At 39.5% G+C, this 22,416-nt stretch overlaps 1 protein-coding gene across 1 annotated transcript in view; it reads left to right on the forward strand.

Annotated features, from left to right (window-relative positions):
• The first annotated feature begins 21,731 nt into the window (after positions 1 to 21,731).
• Positions 21,732 to 22,416, forward strand: part of SLC39A10 (solute carrier family 39 member 10) — a 152,568-nt gene continuing 151,883 nt past the window's right edge. The window contains exon 1 of the mRNA XM_079923955.1: positions 21,732 to 22,199. The gene's annotated coding sequence lies outside the window, so the exon portion shown is untranslated. The remainder of the gene's footprint in view (positions 22,200 to 22,416) is intronic.

Here is a 22,416-nt window from a genome sequence, read left to right on the forward strand (position 1 = left end):
TGGCATTCCTTGGCTTGTAGCTACATCACTCCAATCTCTGCCTCCTTTTCGCATTTCATCTTCTCTGTGTGTGTCTAAATTTCGTTCTTTTTATAAGGATACCCTAATCTAGTATGACCTCGACTTAACTTGATTACATTGCTAAGACCCTATTTCCTAATAAGATCACATTCATTGGTTCCAGGGGTTAGGACTTGAGTATATCTTTTTGGGGGACACAATTCAACCCACAACATTCCCTAAAATCCCCTCGGCATATAGGCCTCTCCACTGCTTTGTGGGTAGTGGTGTTAAGGGTAGTGTAGAGCTGAGGATGGCCTGGGAATCCTGGGTTTCTGCACCACAGATCCTCCACCACTTCACTCACCCATTCAGGTGGATGAGGCCAAGAAGAATTGTTTATTTATTTCTACTTTTTAAGGGTCTGAACTTGTATTTGAAATAAACACATATTTAAGGTTAATTAAAATAATTCTAAAGCATCTATTTGCTATAAAGCACTAGAGTCAAGAGTTTAATGATATTTTTTAGATTTTTGAGTCATTTTGTTGGGAATTCCCTGGAGGTTCAGTGGTTAGGACTCTGTGGTTTCACTGCTGAGGACTTGGGTTCGATCCCTGGTTGGGGAACTAAGATCCTGCAAGCCACGAGGTGTAGCCAAACATAAGAAAATAATGTCATTTTGTTGCAGAAATTTTTGAACACACATAAAAGTTGAGAAAATTGAATAATGAACCCCTATGTATCCATTGTCCAGCTCAACCACTATCAGCACCTTGGTATCTTGCTTCATCTGTTCCCTCCTCTGAGTTTTTTGTTTTTTTTTTTTTATTTCCTAGAAAATTTTTAAGCAAAACTTAGACGTCATGTCATTTCACTTACAGAGAACTTCAGAATGTATCTCGCATAAAGAATGCTAGTGGGCTTATGTAAAAGAAGGCCCTTGTGTCCAACAAAATCTTACTCCTAGAGGATAGATTCTTCTCCCATGCAGATTAATTAGATTATTTTTCACACTTAGCATCTGATATCAACCATTCCCCCTACCTGACCCCACTTCTCTTCAGGCTGTTCACTTGTTTATTTAAATGGTTCACTGGGGCTTCCGGGAAAATGGCGGAAGAGTAAGACGGAGATTCCCCTCCTCCCCACAGATACACCAGAAATACATCTACACATGGAACAACTCCTACAGAACACCTACTGAACGCTGGCAGAAGACCTCAGACCTCCCAAAAGGCAAGAAACCCTCCACGTACCACGGTAGGGCAAAAGAAAAAAGAATAAACAGAGACAAAAGAATAGGGACGGGACCTGCACCAGTGGGAGTGAGCTGTGAAGGAGGAAAGGTTACCACACACTAGGAAGCCCCTTCGCAGGCGGAGACTGCGGGTGGCGGAGGGGGAAAGCTTCAGAGCCACGGGGGAGAGCACAGCAACAGGGGTGCGGAGGGCAAAGCGGAGAGATTCCCGCACAGAGGATCAGGGCTGACCGGCACTCACCAGCGCGAGAGGCTTGTCTGCTCACCCGCCGGGGTGGGCCGGGCTGGGAGCTGAGGCTCGGGCTTTGGTCGGAGCGCCGCCGGAAGAGGACTGGAGTTGGCGGCGTGAACACAGCCTGCAGGGGGTTAGTGCGCCACGGCTAGCCGGCAGGGAGTCCGGGGAAAAGTCTGGACCTGCCGAAGAGGCAAGAGACTTTTTCTTGCCTCTTTGTTTCCTGGTGCGCGAGGAGAGGGGATTAAGAGCGCTGCTTAAAGGAGCTCCAGAGACGGGCGTGAGCCGCGGCTAACAGCGCGAACCCCAGAGACGGGTATGAGACGCTAAGGCTGCTGCTGCCGCCACCAAGAAGCCTGTGTGTGAGCACAGGTCACTCTCCACATCCCCCTTCCGGGAAGCCTGTGCAGCCCGCCACTGCCACAGTCCCGGGATCCAGGGACAACTCCCCCGGGAGAACGCACGGCGCGCCTCAGGCTGGTGCAACGTCACGCAGGCCTCTGCCGCAGCAGGCCCGCCCCGCACTCCATGCCCCTCCCTCCCCCCCACCCCCGCCCGGCGTTAGTGAGCCAGAGCCCCCGAAACAGCGGCTCCTTTAACCCCGTCGTGTCTGAGTGAAGAACAGACGCCCTCTGGCGACCTACATGCAAAGGCGGGGCCAAATCCAAAGCTGAGCCCCTGGGAGCTGTGAGAACAAAGAAGAGAAAGGAAAATCTCTCCAGCAGCCTCAGAAGCAGCGGATTAAAGCTCCACAATCAGCTCGATATACCCTGTATCTGTGGAATGCATGAATAGACAACGAGTCATCCCAAATGAAGGAGGTGGACTTTGAGAGCAAAATTTATGATTTTTTTGCCTTTTCCTCTTTTTGTGAGTGTGTATGTGTATGCTTCTGTGTAAGATTTTGTCTGTATAGCTTTGCTTCCACCATTTGTCCTAAGGTTCTATCCGTCTATTTTTCTTTTTCTTTTTCTTTTTTCTCTTAATAATTATTTTTTTATTTTAATAACTTTATTATATTTTATCTTACTTTATTTTAGTTTACTTTATCTTCTTGCTTTCTTTCTACTTCTACTAATTCTTTCTTTCTACTTTTTCTCCCTTTTATTCTTACCCGTGTGGATGAAAGGCTCTTGGTACTGCAGCCAGGAGTCAGGGCTCTGCCTCTGAGGTGGCAGAGCCAACTTCAGGACACTGGTCCACAAGAGACCTCCCAGCTCCACATAATATCAAACGGCGAAAATCTCCCAGAGATCTCCATCTCAACACCAACACCCAGCTTCACTCAACGACCAGCAAGCTATAGTGCTGGATATCCTATGCAAAACAACTAGCAAGACAAGAGCACAACCCCACCCATTAGCAGAGAGGCTGCCTAAAATCATAATAAGTCCACAGACACCCCAAAACACACCACCAGACGTGGACCTGCCCACCAGAAAGACAAGATCCAGCCTCATCAACCAGAACACTAGGTCCCCTCCACCAGGAAGCCTACACAACCCACTGAACCAACCTTAGCCACAGGGGACAGACACTAAAAACAACGGGAATTACGAACCTGCAGCCTGCAAAAAGGAGACCCCAAACACAGTAACATAAGCAAAATGAGAAGACAGATAAACACACAGCAGATGAAGGAGCAAGATAAAAACCCACCAGACCTAACAAATGAAGAGGAAATAGGCAGTCTCCCTGAAAAAGAATTCAGAATAATGATAGTAAAGATGATCCAAAATCTTGGAAATAGAATAGAGAAAATGCAAGAAACATTTAACAAGGACCTAGAAAAACTAAAGATGAAACAAACAATGATGAACAACACAATAAATGAAATTAAAAATACTCTAGAAGGGATCAAGAGGAGAATAACTGAGGCAGAAGAACGGATAAGTGACCTGGAAGATAAAATAGTGGAAATAACTACTGCAGAGCAGAATAAAGAAAAAAGAATGAAAAGAACTGAGAACAGTCTCAGAGACCTCTGGGCCAACATTAAACTCACCAACATTCGAATTATAGGGGTTCCAGAAGAAGAGAAAAAGGAAGGGACTGAGAAAATATTTGAAGAGATTAGAGTTGAAAACTTCCCTAATATGCGAAAGGAAATACTTAGTCAAGTCCAGGAACCACAGATAGTCCCATACAGGATAAATCCAAGGAGAAATACGACAAGACACATATTAATCAAACTGTCAAAAATTAAGTACAAAGAAAACATATTAAAAGCAGCAAGGGAAAAACGACAAATAACACACAAGGGAATCCCCATAAGGCTAACAGCTGATCTTTCAGCAGAAACTCTGCAAACCAGAAGGGACTGGCAGGAAATATTTAAAGTGATGAAGGAGAAAAACCTGCAACCAAGATTACTCAGCAAGGATCTCATTCAGATTTGATGGAGAAATTAAAACCTTTACAGACAAGCAAAAGCTGAGAGAGTTCAGCACCACCAAACTAGCTTTACAACAAATGCTAAAGGAACTTCTCTAGGCAAGAAACACAAGAGAAGGAAAAGACCTACAATAATGAACCCAAAACAATTAAGAAAATGGGAATAGGAACATACATATCAATAATTACCTTAAATGTAAATGGACTAAATGCTCCGACCAAAAGACACAGATTGGCTGAATGGATACAAAAACAAGACCCATATATTTGCTGTCTACAAGAGACCCACTTCAGACCTAGAGACACATATAGACTGAAAGTAAAGGGATGGAAAAAGATATTTCCTGCAAATGGAAACCAAAAGAAAGCTGGAGTAACAATTCTCATATCAGACAAAATAGACCTTAAAATAAAGACTATTAGAAGAGACAAAGAGGGACACTTCATAATGATCAAGGGATCGATCCAAGAAGAAGATATAACAATTGTAAATATTTATGCATCCAACATGGGAGCACCACAATACATAAGGCAAATACTAACAGCCGTAAAAGGGGAAATCGACAGTAACACATTCATAGTAGGGGACTTTAACACCCGACTCTCCCCAATGCACAGATCATCCAAAATGAAAATAAATATGGAAACACAAGCTTTAAATGATACATTAAACAAGATGGATTTAATTGATATTTATAGGACATTCCATCCAAAAACAACAGAATACACTTTTTTCTCAAGTGCTCATGGAACATTCTCCAGGATAGATAATATCTTGGGTCACAAATCAAGATTTGGTAAATTTAAGAAAAGTGAAATTGTATCAAGTATCTTTTCTGACCACAACGCTATGACACTAGATATCAATTACAGGAAAAGATCTGTAAAAAATACAAGCACATGGAGGCTAAACAATACACTACTTAATAACGAAGTGATTACTGAAGAAATCAAAGAGGCAATCAAAAAATACCTAGAAACAAATGACAATGGAGACACGACAACCCAAAATCTATGGGATGCAGCAAAAGCAGTTCTAAGAGGGAAGTTTATAACAATACAATCCTACCTTAAGAAACAGAAAACACCTCGAATAAAGAAGCTAACCTCGCACCTAAAGCAATTAGAGAAGAACTAAACAAAATTAGAGAGAGAAGAACAAAAAAAACCCAAATTTAGCAGAAGGAAAGAAATCATAAAGGTCAGATCAGAAATAAATGAAAAAGAAATGAAGGAAATGATAGCAAAAATCAATAAAACTAAAAGCTGGTTCTTTGAGAAGATAAACAAAATTGATAAACCATTAGCCAGACTCATCAAGAAGAAAAGGGAGAAGACTCAAATCAATAGAATTAGAAATGAAAGAGGAGAAGTAACAACTGACACGGCAGAAATACAAAAGATCATGAGAGATTACTACAAGCAACTCTATGCCAATAAAATGGACAACCTGGAAGAAATTGACAAATTCTTAGAAATGCACAACCTGCCAAGACTGAATCAGGAAGAAATAGAAAAGATGAACAGACCAATCACAAGCACTGAAATTGAAACTGTGATTAAAAATCTCCCAACAAACAAAAACCCAGGACCAGATGGCTTCACAGGTGAATTCTATCAAACATTTATAGAAAAGCTAACACCTATCCTTCTCAAACTCTTCCAAAATATAGCAGAGGGAGGAACGCTCCCAAACTCATTCTACAAGGCCACCATCACCCTGATACCAAAACCAGACAAGGATGTCACAAAGAAAGAAAACTACCAGCCAATATCACTGATGAACATAGATGCAAAAATCCTCAACAAAATACTAGCAAACAGAATCCAACAGCACATTAAACGGATCATACACCATGATCAAGTGGGGTTTATTCCAGGAATGCAAGGATTCTTCAATATACGCAAATCAATCAACGTGATACACCATATTAACAAATTGAAGGTGATAAACCATATGATCATCTCAATAGATGCAGAGAAAGCTTTTGACAAAATTCAACACCCATTTATGATAAAAACCCTCCAGAAAGTAGGCATAGAGAGAACCTTCCTCAACATAATAAAGGCCATATATGACAAACCCACAGCCAACATTGTCCTCAATGGTGAAAAACTGAAAGCATTTCCACTAAGATCAGGAACAAGACAAGGTTGCCCACTCTCACCACTCTTATTCAACGTAGTTTTGGAAGTTTTAGCCACAGCAATCAGAAAAGAAAAGGAAATAAAACGAATCCAAATCGGAAAAGAAGAAGTAAAGCTGTCACTGTTTGCAGATGACATGATACTATACAAAGAGAATCCAAAAGATGCTACCAGAAAACTACTAGAGCTAATCAATGAATTTGGTAAAGTAGCAGGATACAAAATTAATGCACAGAGATCTCTGGCATTCCTATACACTAATGATGAAAAAATCTGAAAGTGAAATCAAGAAAACATTCCCATTTACCATTGCAACAAAAAGAATAAAATATCTAGGAATAAACCTACCTAAGGAGACAAAAGATCTGTATGCAGAAATTATAAGACACTGATGAAAAAAATAAAAGATGATACAAACAGATGGAGAGATATACCATGTTCTTGGATTGGAAGAATCAACATTGTGAAAATGACTCTACTACCCAAAGCAATCTACAGATTCAATGCAATCCCTATCAAACCACCACTGGCAGTTTTCACAGAACTAGAACAAAAATTTTCACAATTTGTATGGAAACACAAAAGACCCCGTATAGCCAAAGCAATCTTGAGAACGAAAAACGGAGCTGGAGGAATCAGGCTCCCTGACTTTAGACTATACTACAAAGCTACAGTAATCAAGACAGTATGGTACTGGCACAAAAACAGAAAGATAGATCAATGGAACAGGATAGAAAGCCCAGATATAAACCCACACACATATGGACACCTCATCTTTGATAAAGGTGGCAGGAATGTACAGTGGAGAAAGGACAGCCTCTTCAATAAGTGGTGCTGGGAAAACTGGACAGGTACATGTAAAAGTATGAGATTAGATCACTCCCTAACACCATACACAAAAATAAGCTCAAAACGGATTAAAGACCTAAATGTAAGGCCAGAAACTATCAAACTCTTAGAGGAAAACATAGGCAGAACACTCTATGACATAAATCACAGCAAGATCCTTTTTGACCCACCTCCTAGAGAAATGGAAATAAAAACAAAAATAAACAAATGGGACCTAAGGAAACTTAAAAGGAAACCATAAACAAGACCAAAAGACAACCCTCAGGATGGGAGAAAGTATTTGCAAATGAAGCAACTGACAAAGGATTAATCTCCAAAATTTACAAGCAGCTCATACAGCTCCATATCAAAAAAATAAACAACCCAATCCAAAAATGGGCAAAGACCTAAATAGACATTTCTCCAAAGAAGATATACAGACTGCCAACAAACACATGAAAGAATGCTTAACATCATTAATCATTAGAGAGATGCAAATCAAAACTACAATGAGATATCATCTCACACCAGTCAGAATGGCCATCATCAAAAAATCTAGAAACAATAAATGCTGGAAAGGGTGTGGAGAAAAGGGAACCCTCTTGCACTGTTGGTGGGAATAAATTGATACAGCCACTGTGGAGAACCGTATGGAGGTTCCTTAAAAAACTGCGAATAGAACTAACATATGACCCAGCAATCCCACTACTAGGCATATACCCTGTGAAAACCGTAATTCAAAAAGAGTCATGTACCAAAATGTTCATTGCAGCTCTATTTACAATAGCCCAGAGATGGAAACAACCTAAGTGTCCATCATCAGATGAATGGATAAAGAAGATGTGGCACATATATACAATGGAATATTACTCAGCCATAAAAAGAAACGAAATTGAGCTTTTTGTAATGAGGTGGATAGACCTAGAGTCTGTCATACAGAGTGAAGTAAGTCAGAAATATCAAGACAAATACCATATGGTAACACATATATATGGAATTTAAGGAAAAAAAATGTCATGAAGAACCTAGGGGTAAGACAGGAATAAAGACACAGACCTACTAGAGAATGGACTTGAGGATATTGGGAGGGGGAAGGGTAAGCTGTGACAAAGCGAGAGAGAGGCCTGGACATATATACACCACCAAACGTAAGGTAAATAGCTAGTGGGAAGAAGCTGCATAGCACAGGGAGATCAGCTCGGTGCTTTGTGACTGCCTGGAGGGGTGAGATAGGGAGGGTGGGAGGGAGGGAGATGCAAGTGGGAAGAGATATGGGAACATATGTATATGTATAACTGATTCACTTTGTTATAAAGTAGAAACTACCACAGCATTGTAAAGCAATTATACTCCAATAAAGATGTAAAAAAATAAAATAAAATAAATGGATCACTGTTTTAGTTATATATTGCTTTGTGACAAATTACCCCAAAACTTAGCAACTTAAAACAATAAACATTTATCACCTCAAGTTACTTTAGGTCAGGAGTTCAGGAGCTTAATTTTCATTAGGTGATTCTGGCTAATAGTCTTTCATAAGATTGAAGTGAAGATGTCAGTGGGAGCTGCATTCATCTGAAGGCTTGACTTTGGCTGGAGGATCTATTTCCAGGATGGCTCATCACATGGCTATTGGCAGGAGGCCTCAGTTCCTATTAGCTGTTGGCTGGACGCCACATGAAATTCTGCAGAGGGCTGCTTGAGTATCCTCATAAGATGGCAGGTGACCTCCCTCAGAGTGACTTATTTGAGAGAGAGCAGGGAGGAAATCACAGTGCCTTTTATGAGCTAGTCTTGTTAGTCAGACATCATCAATTCTATCACAATGTATTTATTAGAAGCAAGTCACCAAGTTCAGTCTACACTCAAAAGAGGAAGAATTAAGTCTCACTCCTTCAAGGAAGGAGTATCAGAGAATTTCTGGACATATTTTACAATCACCATAACCACCAATGAGCAAGACATAATACAAAAATGAAGAGGGAACTAAACCATAGTATATGCCAATGATTAACAACTGACTTAGCCTCTAGGGGAAGAAGATGTGATAAGCTACATCAAAACACATTCTGAAAATTTCCCTTTAAGTTCCTTTTCTCAATTTCTGGCTTTTTCTCTTCTCCTTGCTACTGCATCCCAAATAACATAAAGATTTTTCTAGCTGTCCTAACACTGCAGTGTCCTACTCAGACAAGTCTTCCTCCTCAAAAATACTCTATACTTATCAATTATTGTTTAGCCATTTCCTTTCCATTACATCTAGTCATAAGTTTTATTTCTTTAGTGTAGACTACAGCAGACCTAGATTTTTAAAATCCAGTTACATTTTTAGAGTTGGATGAAATGGATTCCCAAATCATTTCACCATTAGAAAATTAAATCAACATGCCAAAACTTATATTTCAACAAATAATAAAAATAAAAGAGAAAAGGTAATGGATAAACTGAAGAATTATGAAATAGGAGAGGTGTAAGTGCTCATAGAGATTTTCTAGTTCAGGTCCATGGCTTTTTCTTCAGTGCATGAAGCGAGGCCCACTTAAATATTTTGTTCTGAAGTTGCCCAGCTAGTTAATGGGCACAATTTAAACTATCTTTCAAGTTTGTTAATTTCCAGTTTAATATTCTTTCCACTATATCACAGTTCATTTTGGTCTTCATTTTTAGACCTTTTAATGGATTATTTCAGAATTTTATTTTAGCTTTACTTAGAGGAAGTCAACTTGCAAAGTGAATCTAGGTTCTGTAATTCACAGTGTGTATTTAGGTCAGTAGGTAGAGTTAGGCATATAGTTTGTTGTCCCAAGCAGGACTTCTTAGGAGTAAAAGAGGGTGCTATTAGTAATTGTATTAGGCTGACAGATGTAAATTGGAAAGGCTTTGGGTAAACTGTTATAAGTGGCAACCTATTAGTAGGTGTATAACAAGTAGAGAAGCTTCTGGGTTGTTCTCATACTATATTTATACTTTCTAAATATTTTCAACACATATGTTCATTTGACCATAGCACATAATTTAATAATCCAAGAAAAGAGTTTGGTTTTTTTTTTCAATAACTGTCTTCCGGATAGTCCTAAAGTTCCTTTGAGAATGGCAGGAAAGAGAGTTCCAAATTCCTGATCAAGAGTAATCAATCAAGAAATCAATTAATTAATTTAATAGATATGTATTGTTCATTGTGTACCAGGCATTGTTTTAGGAGCCAGAGATATGATAATGAAGAAAACATACAAAAACCTCTATGTTCTTGGGACCTATATTCTAGTAATTAAACAAAAGTGATTTTATTGATCTATACAATTAGCAAGATTTGGGTTTTTCATTCCTTGTTTCTGTAATGGGGATAGATGTATTATTGAGGCATCCCTGTTCTTAGGCCAGATTCCTTGGTGACCTATGCCATTTACTACAAATCAGTAGATTGAGATATAGTAAGGGATGCAACGGAAGTCACGGCTCAGACAGTTTTTCTGTGTGTGAAATTATCCGAGCAATATGGGGGTTACTCCTATGACCTTGAACTCTGTAGTCTTATAGTCTGATCCAGTGAGCTGGTTTGCTTCAACAAAGCAAACTCATTTGTCTAGCCCAAGGGAAACATTTTGCCAATTTTACAGTTGGATAGTTCCTTTTTAAAAAAATGCATTAATAGTTATTTCAGCATTAAGATTTCCCATAAATTAAATCTGTGTAATTTCCAGCTGAGCTAGAATTTCACCAGAATGATAGAGTCCTACTAATTACAGTGTTAAGTAAATCCTCATCCTCTCTGTAAGTAACGTAGGTGGTAACTTACTCTTCTGTAGATGTATAAATTAAGCCACCAGGAGGTTAACTAATTTGCTCAAGGTATGTGGCAGGGTTGAAATTGAATCCAAAAACCTTGATTCCTAATTTTTAAAATCAAATGATCTCTTTTCCTATGTTTAGTTATATTTATAAATGAAAATCTATATATAAATAATAGCCTATGTATACAAATAATATCCTATTTCTAGAAATAATTTATCTATTATCTATCTATCATCATCATCTAACTATTATAATATCAATATGAATATAGTATTAACAGTGTAATAGTGTTGGGATTCATCCAGTAAGATCTTTTAAGTGGTTAGTTTGTTCTAAGGACCCTCAAGAATAGAAAACCTCAGGGATATGGATGAGTTTAAGTCAAAAAAACATTTACATTCCCCAACTTATTCAGCTGTTTGGTGGTAGAGTAAAGGATGAAAATAATTGAACTTTCCTCACGAAGTTTTATTCTCCTCCTAGGCTTGCACTAAGAAAGAGTGGCCTGTGAATAGCTTTTCTAGGCTAAACGGAATGTCTGAGAGTTACTTTTGGACATTGGAGGAGGTTCCAGAATTTGGGAGTTAGGTGTATAGGAAAAGTTTTTACTGTCTATATTTTGCAGGAAAATACCATCCTTAACCAAATTATGAAAGAGAAAGTCCAGTGGCATATTTACTTCTACCATAATCACCATCATCACCATTATCATCTAAATGTAGTTAAGCACCCACGTGTATTTAAATGTCTATGCTGTTTATAGTGATAGATGAAAGGGAAGCAAAACGAAGATCCTGAAATGTTTCTCCAACTCTTGCTAAAGAAAGATGAGAGGCCTTTCTAAAATCCTTTTGTACCCTAAAATAATGAATTAAAATAATTTTCTTCCAATTATTCATCCTAACACTTTTTATTTAATAAAAAGACAAATAAGTTTAAGGACATCAATGGGTAAAAATTGCATTTAAATCAGGAAAGAGAAAATCTGCAATGATTTTTGTTAAAACCATAGCCCCAGAACAACAGTGTAAAGATCCAACATCACAAGCCAAACAAAAAATCCCAAACACCAAAATAAGCAAAAGACAACACATGCACTGTTTTTATGCTACATATAAAGGATACATTTAGGGTTCACACTGCTCAATATATTTCTCCAAACACAAATTAATTCTGTTTGTTTGAAAACTTATTAGGCCTTTAGGACAGTCTGGTCATGCAATTGATCCATACTCACAAATTTTATTGATATCTTTGAAAAATCTGCACAGGAAATGACTAAGATTGAATCTTAGAAATTATGTATATCTAAAGTAGATTTAATTTTGAAGGTGTTAATTTGGAAAGATCAAGGAGATTAAGGGGGATAAATTGAAAACACCCCCATACAAAAAAAACCATTAATTTTCTGGGTGAACACTTTTGCTGAGAGTTCAATTTCTCTTTTAGAAGTTTGGCCAAAATTGATTACAATTATCAAACTTTAAGTAAAATGCAGTTTGCTTTCCAAATCTCTCTCTCACAAACACACAGACACACAGATGCACACACATACAAATTCAGAACACACCTTTAATTTTCAGGTCTTTATTGATGATTCCAGAGCAGGCAACGTTATAAAATGGACTAAGAGACCAGTAGAATATGTTTCTTATTATATGAACTACTGTAAGGTAGTTCATTAGCAAAATGTATAAGCAAATAATATACTAAGAGACAAATGAGTCACATTGTACATCAAGAAAATTCTAAGAGAACACAGGCAAATCCATCTGAAGCCCTTGAAGAGCTTTGTAATTTCATGATGAAATATACAAACAAGCTGTAATTTCCCCTACATTAAAAAAACAAAACCAAACCTCTTTTGACCCAATATCTCCCTTTAGCTACTGCTTCATTTCTTTGCTTCCTTTCATAACAAACTTCTTTGAAAATGTCTCCAATTCTTATTCCCTTTCATGCTGGAACTCACTCCAGTCAAAATAGTTCATGTCAGCGTCACCATTGACCCTCTTTTTGTCAAATCAAAAGGCTTTTTTCCCCAGTCTTCAACTTATTTGATGATTTACTACAGTTGCTCTCTCTCTCTTTCTTGAAGCAGCTTACTTTCTTCACTCGGCTCCTGAAATAAACCACTATCTTGGTTCTTCTATTATCTTACTGGTTTTTTCTTAAAACTCTTCAATGATTTAATTTCCCTCAGAGCAAAAGCCAAGGTCCTTACAGTGGCCCACAAGGCACTCTTTTTGTCTTCCAGCCTCTTTGCCTTACAAATTTTGTTTTATAATCATTCTGTCACTTCCTTTCTTCCTGCCATTTTGGCTTCTCTGTTTTTTATGAGCAGGCCAGCTATGCTCCTACCTCAGAGCTTTTTCACTGGCTCTTCCTCCTCCTAGAATATCTAGGTGAATTGCTCCTTTACTTCCTTCAGGTTTTTACTCCTGTGATACTATGTCTGTGAGCTCCCAACCCTCTTTACGCTCATCATACTTAACTTTTTTTCCATAGTGCTTATCACCACCTGACATATTACATATTTACTTTTAAAGTTGACTATTGGGGCTTCCCTGGTGGCGCAGTGGTTGAGAGTCCGCCTGCCGATGCAGGGGACACGGGTTCGTGCCCCGGTCCGGGAAGATTCCACATGCCGCGGAGCAGCTAGGCCCGTGAGCCATGGCCGCTGAGCCTGCGCGTCCGGAGCCTGTGCTCCACAACGGGAGAGGCCACAACAGTGAGAGGCCCGCGTACCGCAAAAATTAAAAAATAAAAATAAAATAAAGTTGACTATTATCTGTCTCTATCACTAGAATATAAGTTCAATGGGCAGAACCATCAGTTTACTCCATGCCATAACCTTAGCACTTAGAATGATTGACACAAAATGGCCCTCAATTAAAAATGTATTGGGAAATGTATGGACAGAAGAATGAATGCTTGACTAAATGAATAAATAAAAACAACTTAGTTCATTAAAATCCCTGGTAGCAGATGATAATTAATTACTTTTTAAGAAGAGTCAATTATAGTAAATGGGGATTGCTTTACTTAACCAACTTTTCTGATACTCTAGCTGATTCAGAATTTCCTTATGCAGAACTAAAAATAGGTACTGTGATCTGAGTCATAATGATTCACTCAGTGAATTAAGGGGCATAGTTACCCTTTGCTGTTGATTTGTACACTGTTCCCTCTGAGAAGGAAAACCAGCTGCACTGGAAAAGAAAAATGAATTTAAAATTTTCCACACTAAAACTTATAGCAATTTTAATGAACTGACTGGTATCATCATTGATAGAGACTAAAATTTCTACTTTAGTACACTGCTTGCATTTTGGGGAGTTGCTGAGGAGCGAAGTAGTTCCGTGTTTGATTACACTGGCTCAATAGTTAGACTTTCCCAGAACAGGTACGTAAAATAAAGTGCACAAGTAATTTTGAAAATTATTTAGAAAATTAAAAGTAGTCATTTATATACTTATTTATTACCACCATTTGCATGCTTCGATCAAATCTGGAAACCTATATAAAAAATGTGAAAAGATATAAAAACCCCAAGATTCAGTTTTATGTACTTTTTCCTCACACTCACTCCTACTTGCAGTCTTACTGTATTTATTCTCATTCTGTTATACTTCCAGCTAATGTATAACTTAGCTGGTGTTCTTTAGAGACCAAAGCCTTTCAAGATACGATTCATTTCCTCCTGTGTACTACCCTATATTACTGTAATATACTTATTGACCTTATTGCCTTAAAAAAAATCTATCTCCCATCAGACTGTGAGTTCCTCAGCAGGGTCAATCAAGACTAACCCTTTCTTTGTACTCCTGGAGCCTAGTACAGTGTGTGGTCCATAGCAGTCTCTCTATAAATATTTGTCAAAATAAATTGATTTGTTCCATTTGCAGTAGTAATGGGAAGAGGGTAAACATCTGCTACTTTCTTGTTTCTAGAATGAAATACATTAATTAGCTGCTGAGTTGAATTGTTCTAAGTAAATTCTTACATAGTTGCTTGTAATTCAGGGGTTCAGTCCTCTCATTTTCAGCTGTTTACCTTCTGGGCTTCAGTTTGGCATGTAAAATGGTCATAATAATAGTTAATAATAGAAATATGATGAGGAATAGATGGGACAATATATTAAAGGATTTTCCATGGTGTCTAGAACATAGTAAATATCTGTTAGCTATTTTTGTTATTATTAGTAATTGGGGTTTGTTTTGGTAACCAGTGCATTATAACAGATGAAACATTCAGCTCATATTAGTTGGAATTATTATTATTGGTTTGGTTTTAGTCTTCTTTTTTTCTTTACATCTTTATTGGAGTATAATTGCTTTACAATGGTGTGTTAGTTTCTGCATTATAACAAACTGAATCAGTTATACATATACATATGTTCGCATATCTCTTCCCTCTGGCGTCTCCCTCCCTCCCACCCTCTCTATCCCACCCCTCTAGATGGTCCCAAAGCACCGAGCTGATTTGCCTATGCTATGCAGCTTCTTCCCACTAGCTATCTATTTTACATTTGTTAGTGTATATATGTCCATGCCACTCTTTCACTTTGTCACAGCTTACCCTTCCCCTTCCCCATATCCTCAAGTCCATTCTCTAGTAGGTCTGTGTCTTTATTCCTGTCTTACCCCTAAGTTCTTCATGACATTTTTTTTTTCTTAGATTCCATATATATGTGTTAGCATACGGTATTTGTCTTTCTCTTTCTGACTTACTTCACTCTGCATGACAGACTCTAGGTCCATCCACCTCACTACAAATAACTCAGTTTTGTTTAGTTTTATGGCTGATTAATATTCCATTGTATATATGTGCCACATCTTCTTTATCCATTCATCCAATGATGGGCACTTAGGTTGTTTCCATCTCCTGGCTATTGTAAATAGAGCTGCAATGAATATTTTGGTACATGACTCTTTTTTTTTTTTTTTAAACATGACTCTTTTTGAATTATGATTTTCTCAGGCTATATGCCCAGTAGTGGGATTGCTGGGTCATATGGTAGTTCTATTTTTAGTTTTTAAAGGAACCTCCATACAGTACTCCACAGTGGCTGAACAAATTCACATTCCCACCAACAGTGCAAGAGGGTTCCCTTTTCTCCACACTCTCTCCAGTATTTATTGTTTCTAGATTTTTTGATGATGGCCATTCTGACTGGTGTGAGATGATATCTCATTGTAGTTTTGATTTGCATTTCTCTAATGATTAATGATGTTGAGCATTCTTTCACGTGTTTGTTGGCATCTGTATATCTTCTTTGGAGAAATGTCTATTTAGGTCTTCTGCCCATTTTTGGATTGGGTTGTTTGTTCTTTGGTTACTGAGCTGCATGAGCTGCTTGTAAGTTTTGGAGATTAATCCTTCGTCAGCTGCTTCATTTGCAAATACTTTCTCCCATCCTGAGGGTTGTCTTTTGGTCTTGTTTATGGTTTCCTTTGCTGTGCAAAAGCTTTTAAGTTTCCTTAGGTCCCATTTGTTTATTTTTGTTTTTATTTCCATTTCTCTAGGAGGTGGGTCAAAAAGGATCTTGCTGTGATTTATGTCATAGAGTGTTCTGCCTATGTTTTCCTCTAAGAGTTTGATAGTTTCTGGCCTTACATTTAGGTCTTTAATCCATTTTGAGCTTATTTTTGTGTATGGTATTAGGGAATGCTCTAATCTCATACTTTTACATGTACCTGTCCAGTTTTCCCAGCACCACTTATTGAAGAGGCTGTCCTTTCTCCACTGTACATTCCTGCCTCCTTTATCAAAGATAAGGTGTCCATATGTGTGTGGGTTTATCTCTGGGCTTTCTATCCTGTTCCATTGATCTATCTTTCTGTTTTTGTGCCAGTACCATACTGTCTTGATTACTGTAGCTTTGTAGTATAGTCTGAAGTCAGGAAGCCTGATTCCTCCAGCTCCGTTTTTCGTTCTCAAGATTGCTTTGGCTATTCAGGGTCTTTTGTGTTTTCATACAAATTGTGAAATTTTTTGTTCTAGTTCTGTGAAAACTGCCAGTGGTAGTTTGATAAAATTTGCATTGAATCTGTAGATTGCTTTGGGTAGTAGAGTCATTTTCACAATGTTGATTCTTCCAATCCAAGAACATGGTATATCTCTCCATCTGTTTGTATCATCTTTAATTTCGTTCATCAGTGTCTTATAATTTCTGCACACAGGTCTTTTGTCTCCTTAGGTAGGTTTATTCCTAGATATTTCATTCTTTTTGCTGCAATGGTAAATGGGAGTGTTTTCTTGATTTCATTTTCAGATTTTTCATCATTAGTGTATAGGAATGCCAGAGATTTCTGTGCATTAATTTTGTATGCTGCTACTTTACCAAATTCACTGATTAGCTCTAGTAGTTTTCTGGTAGCATCTTTAGGATTCTCTATGTATAGTATCATGTCATCTGCAAACAGTGACAGCTTTACTTCTTCTTTTCTGATTTGGATTCATTTTATTTCCTTTTCTTTTCTGATTGCTGTGGCTAAAACTTCCAAAACTACGTTGAATAAGAGTGGTGAGAGTGGGCAACCTTGTCTTGTTCCTGATCTTAGTGGAAATGCTTTCAGTTTTTCACCATTGAGGACAAGTTGGCTGTGGGTTTGTCATATATGGCCTTTATTATGTTGAGGAAAGCTCCCTCTATGCCTACTTTCTGGAGGGTTTTTATCATCAATGGGTGTTGAATTTTGCCGAAAGCTTTCTCTGCATCTATTGAGATGACCATATGGTTTTTTTCCTTCAATTTGTTAATATGGTGTATCACGTTGATTGATTTGCGTATATTGAAGAATCCCTGCATCCCTGGAATAAACCCCACTTGATCATGGTGTATGATCCGTTTAATGTGCTGTTGGATTCTGTTTGCTAGTATTTTGTTGAGGATTTTTGCATCTATGTTCATCAGTGATATTGGCTGGTAGTTTTCTTTCTTTGTGACATCCTTGTCTGGTTTTGGTATCAGGGTGATGGTGGCCTCATAGAATGAGTTTGGGAGCATTCCTCCCTCTGCTATATTTTGGAAGAGTTTGAGAAGGATAGGTGTAGCACTTCTCCATATGTTTGATAGATTTCGCCTGTGAAGCCATCTGGTCCTGGGCTTTTGTTTGTTGGAAGATTTTTTTTTTTTTTTTTTTTTGTGGTACATGGGCCTCTCCCATTGTGGAGCACAGGCTCCGGACGCACAGGCTCAGCAGCCATGGCTCACTGGCCCAGCTACTCCGCGGCTTGTGGGATCCTCCCGGACCAGGGCACAAACCCGTATCCCCTGCATCAGCAGGTGGAATCTCAACCACTGTGCCACCAGGGAAGCCCTGTTAGAAGATTTTTAATCACAGTTTCAATTTCAGTGCTTGTGATTGGTCTGTTTATATTTTCTATGTCTTCCTAATTCAGTCTTGGCAGGTTGTGCCTGTCTAAGAATTTGTCCATTTCTTCCAGGTTGTCCATTTTATTGTTACAGAGTTGCTAGTAGTAATCTCTCATAATCTTTTGTATTTCTGCAGTGTCAGTTGTTATTTTTCCTTTTTCATTTCTAATTCTATTGATTTCAGTCTTCTCCCTTTTTTTCTTGATGAGTCTGGCTAATGGTTTATCAATATTGTTTATCTTCTCAAAGAACCGGCTTTTAGTTTTATTGATCTTTGCTATCGTTTCCTTCATTTCTTTTTCATTTATTCCTGATCTGATCTTTATGATTTCTTTCCTTCTGCTAACTTTGGGGTTTTTTTGGTTCTTCTTTCTCTAATTGCTTTAGGTACAAGGTTAGGTTGTTTATTCGAGATGTTTCCTGTTTCCTAAGGTAGGATTGTATTGCTATAAACTTCCCTCTTAGACCTGCTTTTGCTGCATCCCATAAGTTTTGGGTCGTCGTGTCTCCACTGTCATTTGTTTCTAGGTATTTTTTGATTTCCTCTTTGATTTCTTCAGTGATCACTTCGTTATTAGTGTATTGTTTAGCCTCCATGTGCTTGTATTTTTTCAGATCTCTTCCTGTAATTGATATCTAGTGTTATAGCGTTGTGGTCAGAAAAGATACTTGATACAATTTCAATTTTCTTAAATTTACCAAGGCTTGATTTGTGACTCAAGATATGATCTATCCTGGAGAATGTTCCATGGGCACTTGAGAAAAATGTGTATTCTGTTGTTTTTGGATGGAATGTCCTATAAATATCAATTAAATCCATCTTGTTTAATGTATCATTTAAAGCTTGTGTTTCCATATTTATTTTCATTTTGGATGATCTGTGCATTGGGGAAAGTCGGGTGTTAAAGTCCCCTACTATGAATGTGTTACTGTCGATTTCCCCTTTTACGGCTGTTAGTATTTGCCTTATGTATCGTGGTGCTCCTATGTTGGGTGCATAAATATTTACAATTGTTATATCTTCTTCTTGGATCGATCCCTTGATCATTATGAAGTGTCACTCTTTGTCTCTTCTAATAGTCTTTATTTTAAAGTCTATTTTGTCTGATATGAGAGTTGTTACTCCAGCTTTCTTTTGGTTTCCATTTGCAGGAAATATCTTTTTCCATCCCCTTACTTTCATTCTGTATGTGTCTCTAGGTCTGAAGTGGGTCTCTTGTAGACAGCAAATATATGGGTCTTGTTTTTGTATCCATTCAGCCAATCTGTGTCTTTTGGTCGGAGCATTTAGTCCATTTACATTTAAGGTAATTATCGATATGTATGTTCCTATTCCCATTTTCTTAATTGTTTTGGGTTCATTATTGTAGGTCTTTTCCTTCTCTTGTGTTTCTTGCCTAGAGAAGTTCCTTTAGCATTTGTTGTAAAGCTACTTTGGTGATGCTGAACTCTCTCAGCTTTTGCTTGTCTGTAAAGGTTTTAATTTCTCCATCAAATCTGAATGAGATCCTTGATGGGTAGAGTAATCTTGGTTGCAGGATTTTCTCCTTCATCACTTTAAATATGTCTTGCCAGTCCCCTCTGGTTTGCAGAGTTTCTCCTGAAAGATCAGCTGTTAGCCTCATGGAGATTCCCTTGTGTGTTATTTGTCGTTTTTCCCTTGCTGCTTTTAATATGTTTTCTTTGTATTTAATTTTTGACAGTTTGATTAATATGTTTCTTGTTGTATTTCTCCTTGGATTTATCCTGTATGGGACTATCTGTGGTTCCTGGACTTGACTAAGTATTTCCTTTCCCATATTAGGGAAGTTTTCAACTCTAATCTCTTCAAATATTTTCTCAGTCCCTTCCTTTTTCTCTTCCTCTGGAATCCCTATAATTCAAATGTTGGTGCATTTAATGTTGGCCCAGAGGTCTCTGAGAGTGTCCTCAATTCTTTTCATTCTTTTTTCTTTATTCTGCTCTGCAGTAGTTATTTCCACTATTTTATCTTCCAGGTCACTTATCCGTTCTTCTGCCTCAGTTATTCTCCTCTTGATCCCTTCTAGAGTATTTTTAATTTCATTTATTGTGTTGTTCATCATTGTTTGTTTCATCTTTAGTTCTTCTAGGGCCTTGTTAAATGTTTCTTGCATTTTCTCTATTCTATTTCCAAGATTTTGGATCATCTTTACTATCATTATTCTGAATTCTTTTTCAGGTAGACTGCCTATTTCCTCTTCATTTGTTAGGTCTGGTGGGTTTTTATCTTGCTCCTTCACCTGCTGTGTGTTTATCTGTCTTCTCATGTTGCTTATGTTGCTGTGTTTGGGGTCTCCTTTTTGCAGGCTGCAGGTTCATAATTCCCGTTGTTTTTACTGTCTGTCCCCTGTGGCTAAGGTTGGTTCAGTGGGTTGTGTAGGCTTCCTGGTGGAGGGGACCTAGTGTTCTGGTTGATGAGGCTGGATCTTGTCTTTCTGGTGGGCAGGTCCACGTCTGGTGGTGTGTTTTGGGGTGTCTGTGGACTTATTATGATTTTAGGCAGCCTCTCTGCTAATGGGTGGGGTTGTGCTCTTGTCTTGCTAGTTTTTGGCATAGGATGTCCAGCACTGTAGCTTGCTGGTCGTTGAGTGAAGCTGGGTGTTGGTGTTGAGATGGAGATCTCTGGGAGATTTTCACCGTTTGATATTATGTGGAGCTGGGAGGTCTCTTGTGGACCAGTGTCCTGAAGTTGGCTCTGCCACCTCAGAGGCAGAGCCCTGACTCCTGGCTGCAGTACCAAGAGCCTTTCATCCACACGGGTAAGAATAAAAGGGAGAAAAAGTAGAAAGAAAGAATTAGTAGAAGTAGAAAGAGAGGAGGGAGGGAGGGAGGGAGGTAGGAAGGAAGGAAGGAGGTTAGGAAGGAAAAAAAGAAAGAAGATAAAGAAAAATAAAAATAAAATATAATAAAATTATTAAAGTAAAAAAATAATTATTAAGAGAAAAAAAAAAGAAAAAAACGGATGGATAGGGGCTTCCCTGGTGGCTCAGTGGTTGAGATTCCGCCTGCCGATGCAGGGGACACGGGTTTGTGTCCCGGTTTGGGAGGATCCCACATGCCGCGGAGCGGCTGGGCCCATGAGCCATGGCCGCTGAGACTGCGCGTCTGGAGCCTCTGCTCTGCAACGGGAGAGGCCAAAACAGTTAGAGGCCTGCGTACCGCAAAACAACAACAACAACAACAACAAAAAAAAAACGGATGGATTGAACCGTAGGACAAATACTGGAAGCAAAGCTATACAGACAAAATCTCACATAGAAGCATACACATACTCACAAAAAGAGGAAATAGGGAAAAAATCATAAATTTTGCTCTCAAAGTCCACCTCCTTCATTTGGGATGATTCGTTGTCTATTCAGGTATTCCACAGATGCACGGTATATCGAATTGATTGTGGAGCTTTAATCCGCTGCTCCTGAGGCTGCTGGGGGAGTTTTCCCTTTCTCTTCTTTGTTCTCACAGCTCCCAGCGGCTCAGCTTTGGATTTGGCCTCGCCTCTGCGTGTAGGTTGCCGGAGGGCGTCTGTTCTTCACTCAGACAGGACGGGGTTAAAGGAGCCGCTGTTTCGGGGGCTCTGGCTCACTCAGGCCGGGGCGGGGGGGGGGGGGGGGGGGCGGGAGGGAAGGGCACGGAGGGCGGGGCGAGCCTGCGGCAGCAGAGGCCAGCATGACGTTGCACCAGCCGGAGGCGCACCGTGCGTTCTCCCGGGGGAGTTGTCCCTGGATCCCGGGACCCTGGCAGTGGCGGGCTGCACAGGCTCCCCGGAAGGGAGGTGTGGATAGTAACCTGTGCTCGCGCACAGGCTTCTTGGTGGCGGCAGCAGCAGCCTTAGCGTCTCATGCCCGTCTCTGGGGTCCGCGCTTTTAGCCGCGGCTCGCGGCCGTCTCTGGAGCTCCTTTAAGCAGCGCTCTTAATCCCCTCTCCTCGCGCACCAGGAAACAAAGAGGGAAGAAAAAGTCTCTTGCCTCTTCGGCAGGTCCAGACTTTTCCCCGGACTCCCTCCCGGCTAGCCGTGGCGCACTAACCCCCTGCAGGCTGTGTTCACGCCACCAACCCCAGTCCTCTCCCAGCGCTCCGACTGAAGCCCAAGCCTCAGCTCCCAGCACGGCCCGCCCCGGCGGGTGAGCAGACAAGCCTCTCAGGTTGGTGAGTGCCAGTCGGCCCTGATCCTCTGTGCGGGAATCTCTCCACTTTGCCCTCCGCACCCCTGTTGCTGTGCTCTCTTCCGCGGCTCCGAAGCTTTCCCCCTCTGCCACCCGAAGTCTCCGCCCGCGAAGGGGCTTCCTAGTGTATGGAAACCTTTCCTGCTTCACAGCTTCTTCCCACTGGTGCAGGTCCCGTCCCTATTCGTTTGCCTCT

This window comes from Stenella coeruleoalba (genome assembly GCF_951394435.1).
Source record: "Stenella coeruleoalba genome assembly, chromosome: 6".
NCBI lineage: Eukaryota > Metazoa > Chordata > Mammalia > Artiodactyla > Delphinidae > Stenella > Stenella coeruleoalba.